At 41.2% G+C, this 18,211-nt stretch overlaps 1 protein-coding gene across 5 annotated transcripts in view; it reads right to left on the bottom strand.

The window, feature by feature from the left end:
* Positions 1–18,211, bottom strand: part of Fz2 (frizzled 2) — a 97,797-nt gene that overhangs the window by 20,319 nt on the left and 59,267 nt on the right. The window contains exon 1 of one of the 5 annotated variants that reach the window (XM_083048823.1): positions 8,703–9,306. The exons of the other annotated variants lie outside the window; for them this stretch is intronic. The gene's annotated coding sequence lies outside the window, so the exon portion shown is untranslated. Of the gene's footprint in view, positions 1–8,702; positions 9,307–18,211 lie in introns of those variants that run through there. 5 annotated transcript variants of the gene reach the window in all.

The raw sequence follows: 18,211 nt of genomic DNA, 5'->3' as shown, positions 1-18,211 counted from the left end.
ACTGTTGTCGGTGCGTAACCGGTTCACCGGTGATGAACGAAAGGAGTTTTGCGTGTGCGCTTCCCTCGACATTGTCTCGCTTAACTCACTGGCACTCTTTGTAAGGTAAATAAAGCCCGCGGCTGCCTCTCTCAAATCCGCGATAAATCGTTCTTAATGGCGTATTCTTCCGGTCAGCGCGACGAGGCGTGCGAGATATCGTGTTTCTACCGGGCGCGTCGTAAAAAAAGCGCACCTCGAAGCGATTCTCCATCTCCCGCCTCCGGTTTAAATGAAATGAGAAGAATCGCGAACGTGGCAACAATTCGACCGCTAACGACGATGAGCGCACGAGGTGATTTAACGACGTAATTGTTATGCGAAAACCGCGTTAGGACCCAGAGTAATGGCAGTAAAGCGACCAAAAAAATACCCGTCGTTGTCGTTGTGGCTCGTTTCCGCATGGCAATTAATCAAGAAAACAGTACAGCTAATATATATAGAACCAGTTCGCGTCTCTGCGGAAGTACGTATTATTAAAATCGCAATATTAAATATACAGTCAACGTAATTGCTATACCATTTCTCTCGTTTCTTAATATTCTATATGTATATATATTGTTATATATTTATTAATAATCTTGAAATAAAAAAAGGCTTCGATATATTGCGTCATTTCATTATACATCATAAAGATATTACAAAAGAGAATGACTTATTCTCGTGAATTCTAATAGAACAAAGAGCACAGAACATTATAATATAATAGACTACAATTTACACACACAAATATAAATACGCAAGTTAACGTAAAATATAATAAAGAATAAAGAGAATCCCTTTATATATATTTTTCAGTTTGCCAGTTGAGTTAGATTAAACATTATAACACGAATTAAAAATAAAATTATTACATTTAAGAAGAAAAGGAACAAATTCATAAAAATTAGGAAGAAGATGTAACAAAATGGATATAAGTATAATGAAATAATACAATAGATATTATATATTTTCAGTCTACCCCAAACAATAAGCTCCTACGATGAATATCGTTCTGTATATAAGAGTGACTACTATATTCCATACCACAATGAGCAGTTTATCGCGAAGATTCGATACCACAGTCTTCGCCGTAGTCTATAGTTAGTGAATAACTAATGTTGCAGAGCGTGGATGCATTCGCACGCACGAGTGAACACACACATGCGTATCCCGGTTTCACCTGCCTCGACGCAGGGAGAAACGCAAGACAAAGGGAGGGTGTCGCTTTCGCTCCTTCTCGTTTCTCCGTTTATACCGTGACGAACTGCCGTAGCAGCGGAGGAAGGTGGAACGAGTTGTTCGGAAGTGGGCTCGGCGCGCGAACTCCCTTGTAAAACGTTTCGCCCGCGAGGGAAACAGCATCAGCAGCAGCACTAGCTAGCACCAGCAACAGCGACGGTGACGGAGGGAAGGAAGTGAAAAAATCCGGTGGAGCGAGATACGCTCGTTGAGCTTTTCCGCGAAACAACAGGAACGGAAACACCGTGGCGGACGCGCGTATAATGGGCGAAAATAATTACGTTTAACCTCCGCGCGCGTCGAAAAAATTCACGCGAAAATTACGGCGCCGTGAAAAAAATGTCGGCTGAATTAAAAAAAAATGTTACGCGAGAATAGATGTTATAATACATCTTCACTCTCTCGACTCAAGCGCGCGTTGACAATGCTGGATTTTTCGTTGTTTTGATATTTTTTAAGAGAAGAGTTGTTGCTGATGCTGCATGCATAACTTTGCCGACACATTTTTTCTCCCCCTTTCACCTCGTGCTGACTTGTGTGACGAGTCGAAAAGATGTCACAAAAGAACGGGGATTAAATATGTTAACAGCTTGTAGGAACATACGGTTGACGAATCATAGGTTGTCAAATATTGGATTTGATAGACGATATCTCTTGCTATCGCTACTCCGCTCTCTTATCGATAAATCCACGTTATCACGTCGATATAGCACGCGAATTTTAGAAGTGTTTCTAACAAGCATATTCTATATATATCTTCTATACATACTCTATCTGTTTCTTTATTAAGCACGAAAACCTTTCATATATACTCTGATTCGCTAACATGAGTCATATTACAAATGCGTGAGTTATTTCATAATGTCAGAATAATGCAATGAGGAAATGACGAAAGAATAAGCTCACCACAAAAGATATGCGTGTATTATAGTGACACGCAGTTAGTTTTCGTGCTGTCTTTCATTAGTAGTTTTCCCAACAAATTAAATTTGTTTGATAGAGACTAATTTTTACGTATAATTTTATTATTCATTTATTTTATTTGATTGAAAGATTCATGTGTATAATTAATAAGTTATAATGTATAAGTTATATGTATACCTAATTAACTGCACATTAATTGTTAAATTAAATCGGCGTGATTGACATTGTGCACTGAAATATTTATATTTGGCAATGATTTTTATATTATGTATTTGTTTGCATATAGTGCTTCAGAGAAACATATGACAAGTATTACATCTCAGGCGCAAAATCATTTACTTGTATAAGTATAAATATTTAAAATCTTCACACTATTAATAATAAATAAAATATTGATAATAAATAATATTTTTTTAGAAGCTACACAAGAGAAATACAAGTAAAAATAATTAATGGATTAGCATTAATATATGTTAATTATAACATTATTTTATTGCTGAGAATTTAAGAAGATCAATGATGTGTATACATTTATTTCCTACGCTCGTAGAAAATACTCGGAACTACACCGATATTATAATCGCGTGTATAACTAATTGTAAAATGAATGAAATAATAAATTTGAGCGTAAATGAAAAAATTGAGATACAAATCACGTGTATATACATACGCGATAAGAAAGATGACATGTAATGTGACACCTTAAAGCCTTAAACGGTGATGCGCGACACCTAAATGAACTGAAAGTGGTTAAAAAAAGTATCGGCATCTTTTGTTTCGGTTTTGTTTTGTTTTTTGTGTACAGAGTTCGACAAGGCTCGAGCATGCCTTTTAAAGAATTAGAGATAAAGTGAGAAGAGGACGCGAAGAAAATAAGAAAAAGATGCGAATAGAAAATCCGAAACGTCAATACTCGAAACTACACAGACGATATATTCGCGTGTATAGATACATGTATGAAAAAAATTTGTACGAGTAACTAAATTGAGACATAAATCTTCGCGATAAGAAATTCGATGACAGCTCGACATGTAGTAGCTAGACGATTTCACACCTCGAGGTGCGATGTGCGACACCTAAACAATCGAAAAGTGGTAAAAAAAGAAGTGTTGGCATATTTAGTTTCAGTTTTTGCTTACCTATCGAAGAACTGAGGCCGAGCGTGCCTTATAAGGGAATAAGAGATAAGATAATCGCGAAAAAGACGAGAGAAAGGAGTAGAGAAAGATGCGAAAAAAGTCGCTCGAGCTCGAGTCCGCGCGGACTCGAATGAAAAAAAATGAGACACGAGGAGGAACGAAAGGATGGCTAGAAGAAGATCCGAGATGCCAATCAGACGCGATGTTTCGCCAATAAGACGAGACCTTTTTCGAGTCAAATAAATTTCGATTTTTCTATTGGATTAGAGTCGAATGACTTTGGATTATTGGTCATCGCTCGATGACTCCGCGCGGATTATTTAGGTCAGAAAATTCAGCATACCATCGATAAATCGTGAGATGCAACGTGCTATGCGGATACAGAATACATCTCCCAAATCACAATTTTTTCAATCGAACTATGAGAATAGAATGATTATGATTATTGGCGAACAATGACTCCGCGCGGATTAATTAATGCTAATAAATTCCTTGCCTGCACTTTGTTACCTTCATATTCTCTTCCTGAATAGCGAGCGCGCTTATTATTTCATAATAAATAAATTTATTATATATTTCTTTCGCAAATCGCGATCTTGACAAGCCACTTCGATAAGTAGTAACTGAATAATCAGAAACGAGAAATAATGGAAATTCAATGTTGCCCTCGTGAAGATAGAACTTTATCTTACGTTCCATCATTCGCAAATAAGAGAACGAGCCAAGTTTCGCGGCAAGTAATAACTATCTCCAAGATCGCAAATACGACGATAACATTCTTTTCTGCAAATCTGATGCTTCTCATCTATATGGCTCGATCGCGACATAGAGAGCCGTAAACTTTAACGAGTATTCGAATAAAAAAAAGGGGGGGAAAAAAAGAAGTGCGCGAACGACAACTTAGGCAGGTTTTAGAACACCTTTCTTCTCCGCAAACATTTTCTTTCATTAAGCCTCCTTCTTTTCACACCGCTCCCCAAATCGTCTCTGTTATTCGCGGAATTTTTTTTAGACTTCTCGAAAAGTCACTGGAGCCTCGGCGAATCCATTTACAAAACGGACGGACATGTCGCCAGAACCCTGTGTCGAGTGTGCCAAAGTACACTTTTGGCAAAGAGAAGCGAGTGAAAATGTATTCTCCATTTACATAAGCTCGCGTGTCTCTCGTGAAACATGCGTCATGCGTTTTCGTTCGATCGCGCCATTCAATTGAACGTAAATTAAAGCGAGAATAAAGTAAACATACAATTGGAGACAAGAATGCGTTAGATCTTGAATGTATTAAATTACGTGTATTACTGAAAAATTAAATTATGCAATTATATAATAAAATATTAAAATTATGTAAAAGTATTTCAGAAGAGAAACAAAAAAAATGAATAAAAAAAAAAAATAAGAAAACGAACAAAAGATAAATCTTGATACATGTTTCGCTCGAAAAGTTAAAATACTTGACGATTAAGCAAAGAACGTTCAGTTTCAACAATTAGCCAAGAATTACGGGAATAAATACAAGAACCGCAACGGCAAACCCTCGATCGCGTTAATGATTTATGGTCTCTTCCAGCGGGAGCGCAGGTCTATAAAATCGCTCTATGTGGCTTAGCGCGTTGTCGCCCCAAAGCCCGGCCCCCCCAATAAAGTGGCCATAAAATAATCGCACTGCCGGGCGAATTGTATCGTTTTCCGATGTGTGTTACCGTACACTCGACCCGGTTTTATCCGAAGCCGTTCGGCGCGTTCGCGACATAATTCACCTTCTCGCCGGCATTCGAAACGAGTCAATTATAGCGTGTTCTAATTGCGCAGGCGACGTAGCAGAGCCTCGCCCGAGAGAGTTGTAAAAGGCTCCAGTCGGGCTCTGAAATATCCAAAAGGGTCGCAAAGAGAGAGAGAGAAAGGGAGAGAAAGAGAGAGACAAAAAAGGAGAAGATTGCCTGCTCATAGACGTCTCCCACCTGCACAGGACGATATATCACTACAAACGAGAGAACTCGGACTTTTTATTGCCTCGCTATATAAGCGACGATCGCAGCACACGACTAAAACAAGTAATTATTACTGTCCCTAAATACCGCTCGCGAGTCTTTCAATTTTATTTTCGAGAAGGAAAGAGAGCTAATTTATACCTCTCATTTTATAATCTTTAATTAACAGAATGTAAAATGTATATTTCAGTATTATCGTGCGGTATAATATTTTTCAATAGTTTTTGCAGAGAAGAGATACAAAAGAGTTTAGAGATAGTCTCGAGCCAGCGAAACTTCGAGCTTTGTTTATTCTCCGAAGCACACTCTAAAGTATTGCTTTACTGCTGCTACATTGTTTCAGGCTTTTGTCCTGGCGCGGCCAGCATTATATATATACATGGAACTCGAACGAGACTCCGCGATTTCAAGTTCACTCTGAAACATCGTGACTCCGGTCGAGGGTTAAACTTGCGACTTCGCGTAACGAAACAGTTGAGAGTCACGCGAGAGCTCCGAAGAGACGATAAGATAACATCGCTTCCCAACAACGATCGAAGAGATTGTCCCTCCTAAATGCGGGTAAGACTATTCGAGCATTTTCTGCTATGGCGATGTGAAATTCCATTCGAGAGTTTTGTCGAAATTCCATTGAGTTTTTTTTTTTACGACGGTATAAGTAACGATATACTGCGATATATATGATGGAAATATCGAAGATACTGTGGGTGCTTCAATATTCCGATACTTTGGGATGTTCCGATATTTTGAAAGTATAATGTATCAATATCGTATAAAAGAGTCTCTCAGTATCAAATATGTATTATTATGATACGTTATACAGGCACAATATATTTTTCCTCCGAGTAAAATAGAAATTATGTAGATCGCAAATCGTCTTTAAATATCTCTTGATTCAATTTTAGAATGCAATACATCATTTTGAAAACTGTTAAAAGATATCGATATACTCCCTTCCGACACTCATATCGGTGTGTTCCATCTTGACGTACTTATATAAGACCGGCGTAACAAAATTAACAGCGTCGACGACGGTGGAAGATTTGCGATGCAAATATGTATAATGTACCTACAATATGTCCGCGGCGAACGTAATTAGGCGTTACGACGGGCGGGCTCTTTTGCGGGCTCCCTATACGACGAACTTCCCGACTACAAAGCAAAGCGGGTGTCATTCTTATCGTCGCTCGTAAATATCCGATCCATCCGCCGGGAAAATTAAGGCGCGATAAAGCGGGTGTTTAACGGCATCACGCGCCAAATCCAAACGATAGCGAGAGAACGCAAATAATCGCGAGGGCGAAAAATACGCGCGCGCTCGTAAATAGCCTCTGTGTGTATATGTGTGTGTACGCGACGTAAATTTAACGAGAACACCGATAGTATATACGCCGGAAGCTGCGCGCGATAGTCGTTAAAAAGGCTGACAGATAAACGTCGGATGTGCGGTTTTGCAGGGCTTTCTTTTCTCTCTCTCGCTCTCTTTTTTTCTGTCTCTCATCGGATCATATGATCATGCGGGGACGAGTCCAGACAAGCGCTACATTTTATCGCGCGGCCCGACTTTTTCCCGGTGATTTACATCCGCGGCAGCATCGAGCGTATAATACCTGCTGCTACATCGACGGATTCTCCATTATACGGGTTTGCTACGAGCAAACGCGAACATCGCCTCTTTCTCGTCGACGCGAACCCTAAGCCAAGGGCATCGCTTGCTTGCGCGACTTCGCATTGTTGTCGCGCATTTATGGTAATACGTTGGTAATGCGCAATCCCTACGTTTTAGCATGGTGTCTCATTCGTCCGCGCTGTTGTTACGTGATAATGGTGAAATGAGTAAAAAAGCGCTCTCTTTTCGAAAATTCGTCGTTCGCGAAAATGTGAATCTTTCGCGTCTTAATGATCGTAATTTAAATTCCGACACGCGGTTCTTGGAAAAAAAAACGACGTTAAAATATCTCTTTTATATTATAAAATTGTGGAGAGAAATTATATTAGAGAATAAATTATAACTTATTGTTATATATGTCATACTGATATATTAATAAATGTAATCTGAAATGCTTGTAAATCTGTATATAATTATACTCATCTCTTTAGTAGTTATATCTAAATATTATTACGTGTAATTCATAATGTATACATTTTGCTAATATGAAGTTCCGTGCGGACTTCAAGACAGCAGAAAGCGGCAACAGATTCGTACAGTCAACTGGGATATTAAGCAAATAAGCATCCGCCATCCCGCGGGATAACAATGATTGCACTGTATTAAGCACTCTTGGTGTGTACATATCCGATAAAGCATAACATCTATTCGCGAATCGTCGCGCATTCTGTTTCAGAATCTAACATTTGAAAATGAGTTTTTATTTCTAAAATCTCATATATAATTAGTCATGTATAATTCATATATAATTAGTTTCATAAATAATTTAGTTTATTGAGAAAATTTTAGTTAAAGAAACAGATATATATCTGTTTCATATATCTCAAATTAATTTGCACATCGTAGAAAGAAGTCTTATATCAACTTGAATTTCTGTTGGATATTAATGATCGATTTCACCAGTCGCTTTCTCGGAACTCTTCGACGCTCACTTAAAGATGTGATTTATCTAGCTTCATCGATCTCCGTTAGCTCGCGATTGTCCGGCCAACGCTATTCCGAGCGAAACATCGAAACATCGAATTGATAGTCAATTTTTTCACGTCGCGTTTCACTGTAATAACGGTAGACCGTCAGATTTTTCACAGTCGTTAATTCGAAGAAAGGTTGTCGAACTCGCGATCCGCGAGTTCCGTTCGGCAAAAAAGAGAGGACTTATTTAATGAAACATAGATCCTCACGCGCGTCTCTCAACTGTGACGACTTTCCGCCGGCGTGGATTTGCATAGGGAGACAGGGCGATATATAGCAGAGAGAGAGAGAGCAAAATTGCAATCAAGATCCGACGTCGGAACCGAACCCGGAGAAACGACGCGTCTCTCGCATCTCTCTCTTTCTCTCTCCTCTATCTCCCTTGGGTCCGCTTGTGCGCGAGAAACAGCGTGCGGCTGTACGGACGGAGGATGAGGACCAGGAGGTGGAGGAGGCTTGTGGAATATATGCTATGCGCTCGTGGATGCTCGTTTGCAGCATTCGCAGAGGGCCCCGGGACAGAGCAACGGGAAAGAGTCGAGGGTCGAGGGAGAGGGGAGGAAGAGAAAGCCTCGTCGGAACGAGATGTGTCTGAGAGGGAAAGAGAGACAGATTGAGAGAACCTGAGAAAGGTAGGTAGGTACGGAGGAGGACGCAAAACAGTTCCACCGGGCGGCGAGGCTGGTCAATGGAAGACCGAGAGCGGCTATCGCGCGCCAACCCTTCTCGAAAACAAAGCCGGATTCTCACCTTGATTTATCGCGGACTCCTGCTGCGCTCCGCTCCGGTTGTTCGGCCTGCGGAGAGTCGAGTAGTCGCAGCCGCCGCGTCGGGTAGCCACCCGGCGAAAATTAATCCATTATATCCCTGGTGTACTGATAAAAACGAATGGAGCCTCGATTCAGAATAAAAACACACGAAGCTCGGAGTTCAGTCCCGATGGATAGAACACATTTGCTTTCTTGCTACTGCGCGTGTATACACGATGTATGAGCGATCGGGAGCACTAAATCAGATGCGTAAACAAGCGTCTCGTATCTCGCGCACATGAAACGTCTCGTGGCTACGTATTTACGTATATATCGATATACTTCCGGAGTCTCGCGCGCATATCACGCACAGACACGCGACAGTAGTTTCTCCAAATATTTTGCTTGGAACAGACGCGCGCATTCACGAGACGAAGAAAGAGAAGCACGTGTGACTAAACAAACGAATCGCGACCCTATCCCAACGACGGACACGGGCGCACTGACTCGACTCCGAAGTGAGGCGAACTCGAGCGGGAAAGCACGACGAGAGCGCCAGGACGGAGTCAACGCAACGACGAAGCGCGACTGATCGCTACGAGAGAAGGAGCGAAAAGGAAACGGCGAGTGGGGAAGGTGGAAGTGGAAGTGGCGGCTGCTTTATGCTCGTGTGTTTTCGTCGACTTTCGGCGCGACGGGGCTACCGGCCCCTCGGCTCTGCCTGCCCCCCTTCTTTGGTCCTCGGCTCGACTGGTACACGCGAGCGAATCACGCAGCATCCAGCATCTCTCGTGCATCTCTCTTGACGCTGGCTGTCGCAACTCTCGCGCGAGCGAGTGTCCGACTTTAGCTCGCGTTTAACCATGCACGCGTGTACGTGTGTAGATGTTCACGGCCTGTAGCGTGTGTGCGCACACCTGTGTGTACACGCAGGTGTGCGCACACACGACACGGATGCATCCCTCCGCGGGTGCATCGCACGCGAGATGACGTCACGCTCGGGCGCCGTGGATAACGAGAGACGGTCTCTCTCGGGCAGGATCCTTCTCCTTGCTCGGGGTCTTCGGGATTCACGAGCGCTTATTATCGGTCCGCGATTCTCTCTCTTCCTCTCTCTCCTCCTCTATTCTCTGAAGGCTCTTCGAGCGACTTACTGCTTTCTTTTCGGGCTGGTTACGAGCGGCGAGACGTGGTCACCCCCTCGACTCGTAGGTGGATTCGTTCTCTCGCGAACGACATTAACGACGTCTCGCGTAGGTACGGTCACGACCGGTTCCCGAGAGAGGAGGACCTACCTCTTCGAGATCGAGATCGAGGCTCGAGGACACGAAGCGGCGGAGTTCGACGATCCCGGGTCGAGACGCGATAAACTTTCCAATTCGCGCGTCGCCGCTGTTAAATGAAACGCCTGTCGTCTCGTTATGCTACGACCGATTTGTCGCCGATGTTCGTTCGGGCGATAGACTCTGTGTCCCCGATAAAAATGTCTGCAAAAATGCATAATAATTTATTTTAAATAGTCTATCTCGGGACAAGCGGATTAATGAGTCGAATAACGTCGTCGTTCGTCCTCGTCGTCATCCGGAACACTTGCGATGCGCGAAGCTGATTAAACGCGGCGTGCGAGAAACTTTTTTGTCGCACAACTCCAAGCTAAAAATACCGTCGACCTTCGTTTTTTTTTCTACTCGATCGTCGTTATCGCGTTCGAGAGTTACGTCGATGTAAAATGAAACTGTCCAGCCTCGTTCCCGAAGAAGGAGCACCGCGTAACTGTCTGCTACTGTCCGAATTTTATGTGCTTTCGCGGACGTCGTCCGTGGCGGACACGCATGCGAAAAATTAGGGTTTTCGCGTTTAAAAAAAAAATCGAGAACTGGCATGTTTATTACGGTCGTAAAAGCCACGTGCGAGGAAGCGAGTATATCGTTATATCTTGCGTACGCTGGAATCTCTGTAACGTTACGTATGTTTTATTTTTATGTAAGGCGTCCCCACAATATGGACATAATGAAAAAATATATAATAGAAGACGGCGCAATATTTAATTATATAAACAGACAATAAAAAATCTTATATATTGTTAGTCCATTTTAAATAACTTTTATCTCTTATTCGAGAGACGTATAATAAAAATATAAAAATGTTGTGGAAAGAATATTTTTTCAGCTACGAAAGATTTTCTTCTAATTAAAAAAAACAGCTCTATACTCGTCGAGAAACTTCTGTTAAAGTTTGACACATTGGCGATGTGTGCATACTTTGCCATCGCCTTGTGTCAATAGCGATATCTCACAGATTCATTCATGCTAAGTATTCGTTCCGACGTTCTCGACGTCGTATAAATTTCGCATCGTATCGCGATCTGACGCCAAACACCTTCCTTCATCGCGCACAGACATCACTATTTGAAATATATTGCTATATTCTCGCGAATAAATATATATATACATATATATCATCGGTTTTCTTGCGAGCGAAGGTAATATCCTCGCAGTGGCCGATATCCCCCGCGGATTCTGCAAGGGGACACAAGACCCTCGGGCATACGCTTTTCCCTGATAGAGCAATAACGAGGAGGAAGGAAGTCGAGGGATGATTCGCGTCTTCTCCTCAGCATCTGCCGTTGGCGTCCGCAAAGGAACGGCGACGATCGGTTCGGAATTGGTTCCGATTACCATTTCGCGAGGCTTCAGAGACGTTAGAGTTTCTATAGACGCGTTACTCGTCCGAGGAGCGAATGTAATTCCCTGTACGAGCCAGGTGGTCCGCGTTGCAATCTCTCTCGCTTGGTAATCGGATCGAGGAGGGAGAAGGAAGCTCTCTACACGGGAGTTTAAAGGTCAAAACACGGCGAGACTGTCTATTCCTTTTCGCGGGTTTGCGGTCGCAGCAGCTTAGATCCAATTTAACAGCGAGCTGCGCCGGTATGTGACAGCGTTTGCAACATGCGGTGAATTACATACGAGAGAATGCGACCAATCTATTTCCAATCTACGCGTCGATGGTAATCCAACGCAAGATATAAGATTAAATAAGGAAGATTTAAAGAGACGCGTAAATGTCATTTCAGATCGTTCATCGAGCTATGAGAATCACTGCGCTTGAGCAAATAATCAAATGTTTTGCTAACGCGGTTTATCAGAATGCACCATTTGTAAAAGTGATTTACAAGCATATAAATATAATTTCTCTCAGGGGGTGATAAATAATCGTCACGAAGCGCGGATAATAATCTATTTATACGAAGTTGTCATTTATTTTTCAATTTATTACTTTCACGATTGTCGTTGCCCTTTAATCTCCTTTTATTATCAAGAAAAGTTATAAATAGAACGCAGACAGCGTCAATTATATTTCAACATGTCTCACTAATACATATAAAACGATCTAGAATAAAGTAAAAAATTATCCGTGATAATTTTTTTCTCTTTCATAGAATAAAAGAATTAATGCTGACTATCTGAAAAATTATTTTTAAAAAATATTGATGCTGCTATTTCACACCAAATTCGACGAATTTTTCCTAGATACGATAGAGACGTTGTGTGGAATGTTTGATAAGTTTTCTGAAGGAGCGAAAATACTCAATACCGCCGAGACGCATAAAGGAACGAGAAATACATATATACAGAATACGACACCAACGCATATTGAAGTCTACATTAAAGTATTTGCCCCTAGTGGATTTTCGGCAACGTGTGTTCGTGTTCATTGTCAGGTCATGGTTGACAGTTACGCTTGGCGTCCACCAGTCAACGAAACCAAAATAGGGGATTCTCGGGGGAGGTCTCGTCAGGTCTTTTGCAAAGAAACTCTGTCATCCCCGAACTTTCCTGCAACGTCGTTTTAGAAAGGCACCCCCGAAAAGCAATTTATCTTGAGAGGACGGAGGAGAACGTTAAATGGATTTTCCTTTCAGAGGATTACGCGTTTTTATTCAACGTGAAATTAGCTTATAGATGCGACGCGCGGCTTTCACATCTCGAGTGAATCGTCTACAAGATTCTCTGGGAAGAAAGAGAGAAAGGGAATCCTCCGAATTCTTCTCCCCCTTTTCCCCATCCCTCTCCGGATTTCTCTCCACGGCCGACGAAGCATTGTCTCACGAGTCAATCGCAGATCTACACGCGATGCACGCCGTTGTGTTATGGTTTATCGTGTGAATCGTTAGAGGTTCGGAGCATCATATAATGAGACGAGATGTAGGGAGCGGGAGGGAGGGGCGTGAATAAATTACTTAGCAGCTTATTTAAAAATCTCACGATGTAAACAATCGCTGGTTTTGTCGGGAGATAGCGAAGGGGTAGATTACGACTTCCTGTCACCTATCATCCGTATGGTATGTGCTACATAATGCGTCGCGCTCACACCGCTAGAGTCGGGTGATCACGGTCCGCCGTTGATAACGCCGTCATATCAGCGCGAACACTGCACCAGTTCCAGGTGCACTCTTGCATCGCGCTTTTAAGGTTCTCATAACAATGCGTCAAGATTCTCATAATAATGGGTCATGCATTGATATAATTTAGTCTTGGTTCATTTGAGACTCGTAAACATATCCGACATGAGTTTATTACATGTTTGGATGGGTCTAGCGAGTAATTTTGAGACGAGTCTAAATTATAATCGCACACGCATCTTGATTTTTTTTGCACGATCGTTTGGTAAAGGAATTATGAAAGCCGTTCGTCGGCATCAGAATGCCAATCAAAATGCGCGAGCAAGTGTTTACTTTTAAAGAAATATAGTCTTGTTAAGAGAGTCTACGTTCTCTCTGCTGAGCGTGGAATAAAATTAATGTAAATTAAGTGCTTTCCAAACGAGAGAGAGATGAGGCTCTCTGAGAAACCCTCATCATGTATATGTTAGGTAGAGACGTTTCTTTTTTGAGTGCCACAAATTGATATTAGAGTCAAGTGACCAAAACGTTCGTTCTCTGTCTGCCAGGTCGGTCGGCTGCGTCGGAGAGGAAAGGACGACGAAGGATACTTTCCGGGCGATATACTATATGAGCTCTCCGGGGGTCTGTCGGCCATCTTCAGGATACGGTCTCGCTCACGAATCCTTCGCTGCAAGATGCAGTCACAACTTTTTCGGCTTTTACGTCTAGAGTCTAGACGGCAGCTTCCCTTCTATTGTTCGCTTTTGGAAAGCGCGCGATCACCCTCCCCGCGCGGGTACCCACGCATAAGTTTGCAAACAACATAAAAAGACCGCCCCGCCTCTCAATCGAACTCACACGTTGCTCCGAACAATTGAAGTCGGAATTGAGAAATGCGATTATATACATATATCGGCTAAATATCTTTGAAAGGCTGAATTAAATAAATGATAGATAAAAAATATAGAATGTTATTATTATTTATATATAATTATTATATAAATTGTTGTTCTTTGTTATTCAATTTTTCCCCCCTGCATTAAAAGATTGCAATTATTTATTTTATGTAAAAGAGAGATTACGAAATTGTTGCCATTCATATAGAAAATATCTAAGATTTTATTGAAAAATTTATAGAGATACACAATTGTGTATCAAACTATTTTTTCATCTATATGCTTCTTTTGAAAATCTTTCGTATATGCGCGTTTATTTTTACATTTTGTATGTAGCGAGCAAACTTGCACGATGCAACTGTATTGCGCAATGTGCGTCTAAACTTGTCAAAGAAAGTTTTCCAATGAAAAATCTAATAACAGACTTCTTGACGAACCGATACGCTTTTCCGACTTTTTCGAGACGTTGAGGATGCTCTCGAAAGGATTCTTTTGATTCATGCGTCTGCTCGCATATATGTATATATATATATACCATATACGTATACAGCTACATACATATATATTCTCGAGCATGTTGCGCGTGGAAAAAAGAGGACGAATGCAAGTTTGCAGATGTCGACGAGGATACAAAGTTAAAACGACCTCGACGAACATTCGGCTGACGATGAAATGTTCGAGAAACACGAGAATAAAAGACGTTGATTCCAACAAATCTCGCGACGCGCGAAGCCTCTGACATTCGAGGCGTAGGCAGCACGATTGGTTGCGAGTACCGGTCGAGCGGTAATCCGAGATGAAAGGTATGTACGTGGCGAGGAGAGAGATGCCGGAGCGAGATTTAATAAGTGCCACGATGCACAGGTAGGCGACGTCTTAGCATTATAAAGCCGCCTACGGGGAGTCGGATTTCTTGCCATTCTACGATAATACCGTCCTTGTTGCGCGCGCGCGCGCATACGTGTGATCGTCTCCCTTTAACGAGCCTCGTGGGACGTGTATCCGCCCGACGATCGATGCATCTCACCAAAATATAACAGTCCGCCCGGGGAGCGCAGTGGTGCGCTGGCTTAGTCGCGAAAATACAGAATCCCGATCGTATCTGCATGATCCACTACGTGGCCCTATCGGATTCTATCATCTGTGTTACTAGGCTGCACTCTCTCAAATCCCTTTCCGCTTTAGGCTATCGATTCGGGGACAAAGGTCCTAATTAACAGTTCCTGCGACGGCGATTCGATCGTAGACATTACATATATTCTTGTAAATATCTTATAAGAAAAAATTTTCAACTGTACAGAAAATATATCAATTAATTAAATTAGTTTTTGTGCAATAAAATTTACTAAACAAATCGTATCTGATCTGATTAAATTGTTTATATTCTTAGTATTTCAAGTTTAATATTTTTAAGTATTTTTGTACGTTGATTGATCTGTGTACTTTAAAAGATACATTTTATTCGAAATATTTATTTTTTCCATATATATTTTTCGCAGGCTGTGTAAATAAGTCCGTGAGATTTTTGGAGCGCGTCCGAAAAAAAAATATTTTTATAACTTGTTATCCAGCGACAGGATACAAATCTCTGATTCGATTTCCGGAGGTGTAAAAGTGTAAATACACACAAGAGATTTATAGTTTTCTGAAAATTCGTGAGCTTCTGAATATTAATTCTTTGGTTTCTCGGCAACAATAATGTTCGGCATGCGGTGCGTAGCAAAATTCTCACTTCCTTTCGGCATGTAAAATATATTTCAACAGCATTTCAATAGCATTGACCACCCTCTGTCAGTCTCAATGGTTGCAACTTTTGAAATCGCTCCGACTGCTGGGTCCCTCCTACTCGACTACGGCTCTTGGAACTATATGGGCTCCTGGACTAAGCCCTTAATTTGCCCTCTATTTTCATGTAAAACCATTTTTTCCGTGCTAAACGACGTGACCTTGTTATACCGGTCTGTATAACCAGTCGTGTAACCAGCTTCTTTTCACAAATAATATTCATAGGTAGCGATTTTCAACGGCTTGTGGAAAAATGTAAATTTCTATCTTGTGCAAGAGGGAACGTAATAAACTCGGATTGTCAATCAAACCGACGGTGCCATCGTATATACATATACACGGTGAAGTTCGTCAAATGACGAAGCGTTTTTCATTAGCATCCTGCGGTATATACATTCGTCATGTGTGTCGTTTTAGCATGTCGCTAGTTAATTAAAGAATTTCACGATAACGATCGAAATTAATCATGTTCTATCCGTAATTTCTTATAGAGAAAATTGTATCATGTCGATAGTTTTCTTTACATGACGTGCCGATAATAATCTATCAGTGAATAACGAGGACCCATTATGATCCATAAATCAGAATTTACATCGAGTATGCGAGTGCAGTCACTCGACTTAATTGTATGGCGTCTAATAACATCGCGGAGAATGCATATTCAAATTTAATTAATGTTCCAATAATTTAATAGGTCCGTAAAAAAGCTCTTTGTGATTAAATCGGTTGAAAAATGTTTAAAAAATGTATTTCTCTCGAGCGCGCATATAATAATTCGACTTGTACAATATTATTGTTAAATATTACATTGTTTGGTAAATAATAAAATACTAAAATTCGTAACGAAATCTGGGAAAATTATTGACACGTGTGGCATACATACATTGTAAAGACAACATTAATGATGTCGGGGCTTTATACGAGCGATCCGAGCTACACGTCGCAGTTGTTACGACAAGCGGATCCCTCGTATGCTGTTTCGCGCGACAGTACACCCAAGTCTCACGATAATCAACGTTGAATCGGAGCGAAATGGAAATACATTCCTGCATTGAAACGTAACATCACCCTCGTGGCTTACGAGCCTCCGCGCGCGCCGCGGATCCTATAATAAAGTCGTAACATACGGCGCCCCGTAAATTCGACAGAATATTACGGTATACGTGGCCTGCGCGCCTTTCGTTTGTCGTAAGGCTTGTAGCCGGTGATCATGCTGAAATTTACCGACGTGTCGGTTCTCATCGTATAAAACCGCGCATGCACGCCTCTCTCTCGGCCCTCTCGGCGTGTAAACGCGACGTGTGTGTACATATACGCGCGTATATTTATCAGAGAGTCGAATCCACCGATTTCTATACCACTGCTACACGGTATCCGCATCAGACACCAGGGACAGGGACACGGCGTAATCTCCTGGAACGCGCCGCCATCCGCGGTGCTTGCCATTCGCAATTAATTTCTCTCGCTCTCGCCGACGCTCGTTTTTACGCCGCTATATTTTTTTATGTACATTAAAATGGACCATTAAAAGCACGGACGTGTGAAAATGTTACGCGTAAAACGGAATTTCTGTTGTACGACGTGTACATTTTTTTGCGCACCGGGTGTCTTCCGCACTCGCGCAATATGTATGCACTATTTTTTTTATCCATTGGATTTTGATTTTTCTTAGCGAAAGTATCCTGATGATTGAATGTTAAATCAAAAATTCCTGTTTGTATCGAAATCAATCAATGTGAACGAGAAAAAAGTTTCATATGTATTCAAGCTTATAATTTGCCTGAACGCTTAATCTCCTAAAAATAAAAAGTATTGATGTCCTAATATTAATAGAATTGTCATTTTTAAAATTTAAGTCAAATACCTTACATACTAGAATATCAAATACAAATTAATATTTTAAATGTATATTTTAATCATGAGACTTGAATTATTGCTAACTTTTTGTATTTTTACCTACAACGTCACCTGATCAGTCATTTTTATTTTAAGCTGCTTATCAGATAATTGTTATGTAAATGAGTAGATAAAGAAATTTTAGAATTTTAGGAATAAAAAAGGAAGGTCTCTAAAAATGAAAAAAATCAACTTCTATTGTAGAGTCTATACACAAAAAATATGGTCGGAAGTCGACTTTTTAAATATCAGGTAAGAAATGATAATAGAGGTAAAATTCTTTGCGAGTAATGTTACGAGAATGTTATAAGATTATCTGTTTCGGTGGCGGAAATATACCGCCTTATCTCTCTTTTTACTACGATAACTACCGGTAGCCTCGCGAAAAAATTTGACCAACTGTCTGGTTTATCTTCAAGTTAGACCCTTTCGACAATCAGGCATAAAGAAATCTCTGTACCATTGCAAGCTGCATGGTGGTCCGTATTTACTTAAAAATCGGACAAACTCAGGTAAATAACGATAAGGTAAGAGAAGGTACGTGACACG

Source organism: Prenolepis imparis, unplaced genomic scaffold (genome assembly GCF_030444845.1).
Source record: "Prenolepis imparis isolate NDT839.2.m4 unplaced genomic scaffold, iyPreImpa1.0 SCAF_10, whole genome shotgun sequence".
Lineage (NCBI taxonomy): Eukaryota > Metazoa > Arthropoda > Insecta > Hymenoptera > Formicidae > Prenolepis > Prenolepis imparis.
Note: the sequence above shows the minus strand (reverse complement) of the source record. Positions and strands in the feature narration are given on the sequence as shown.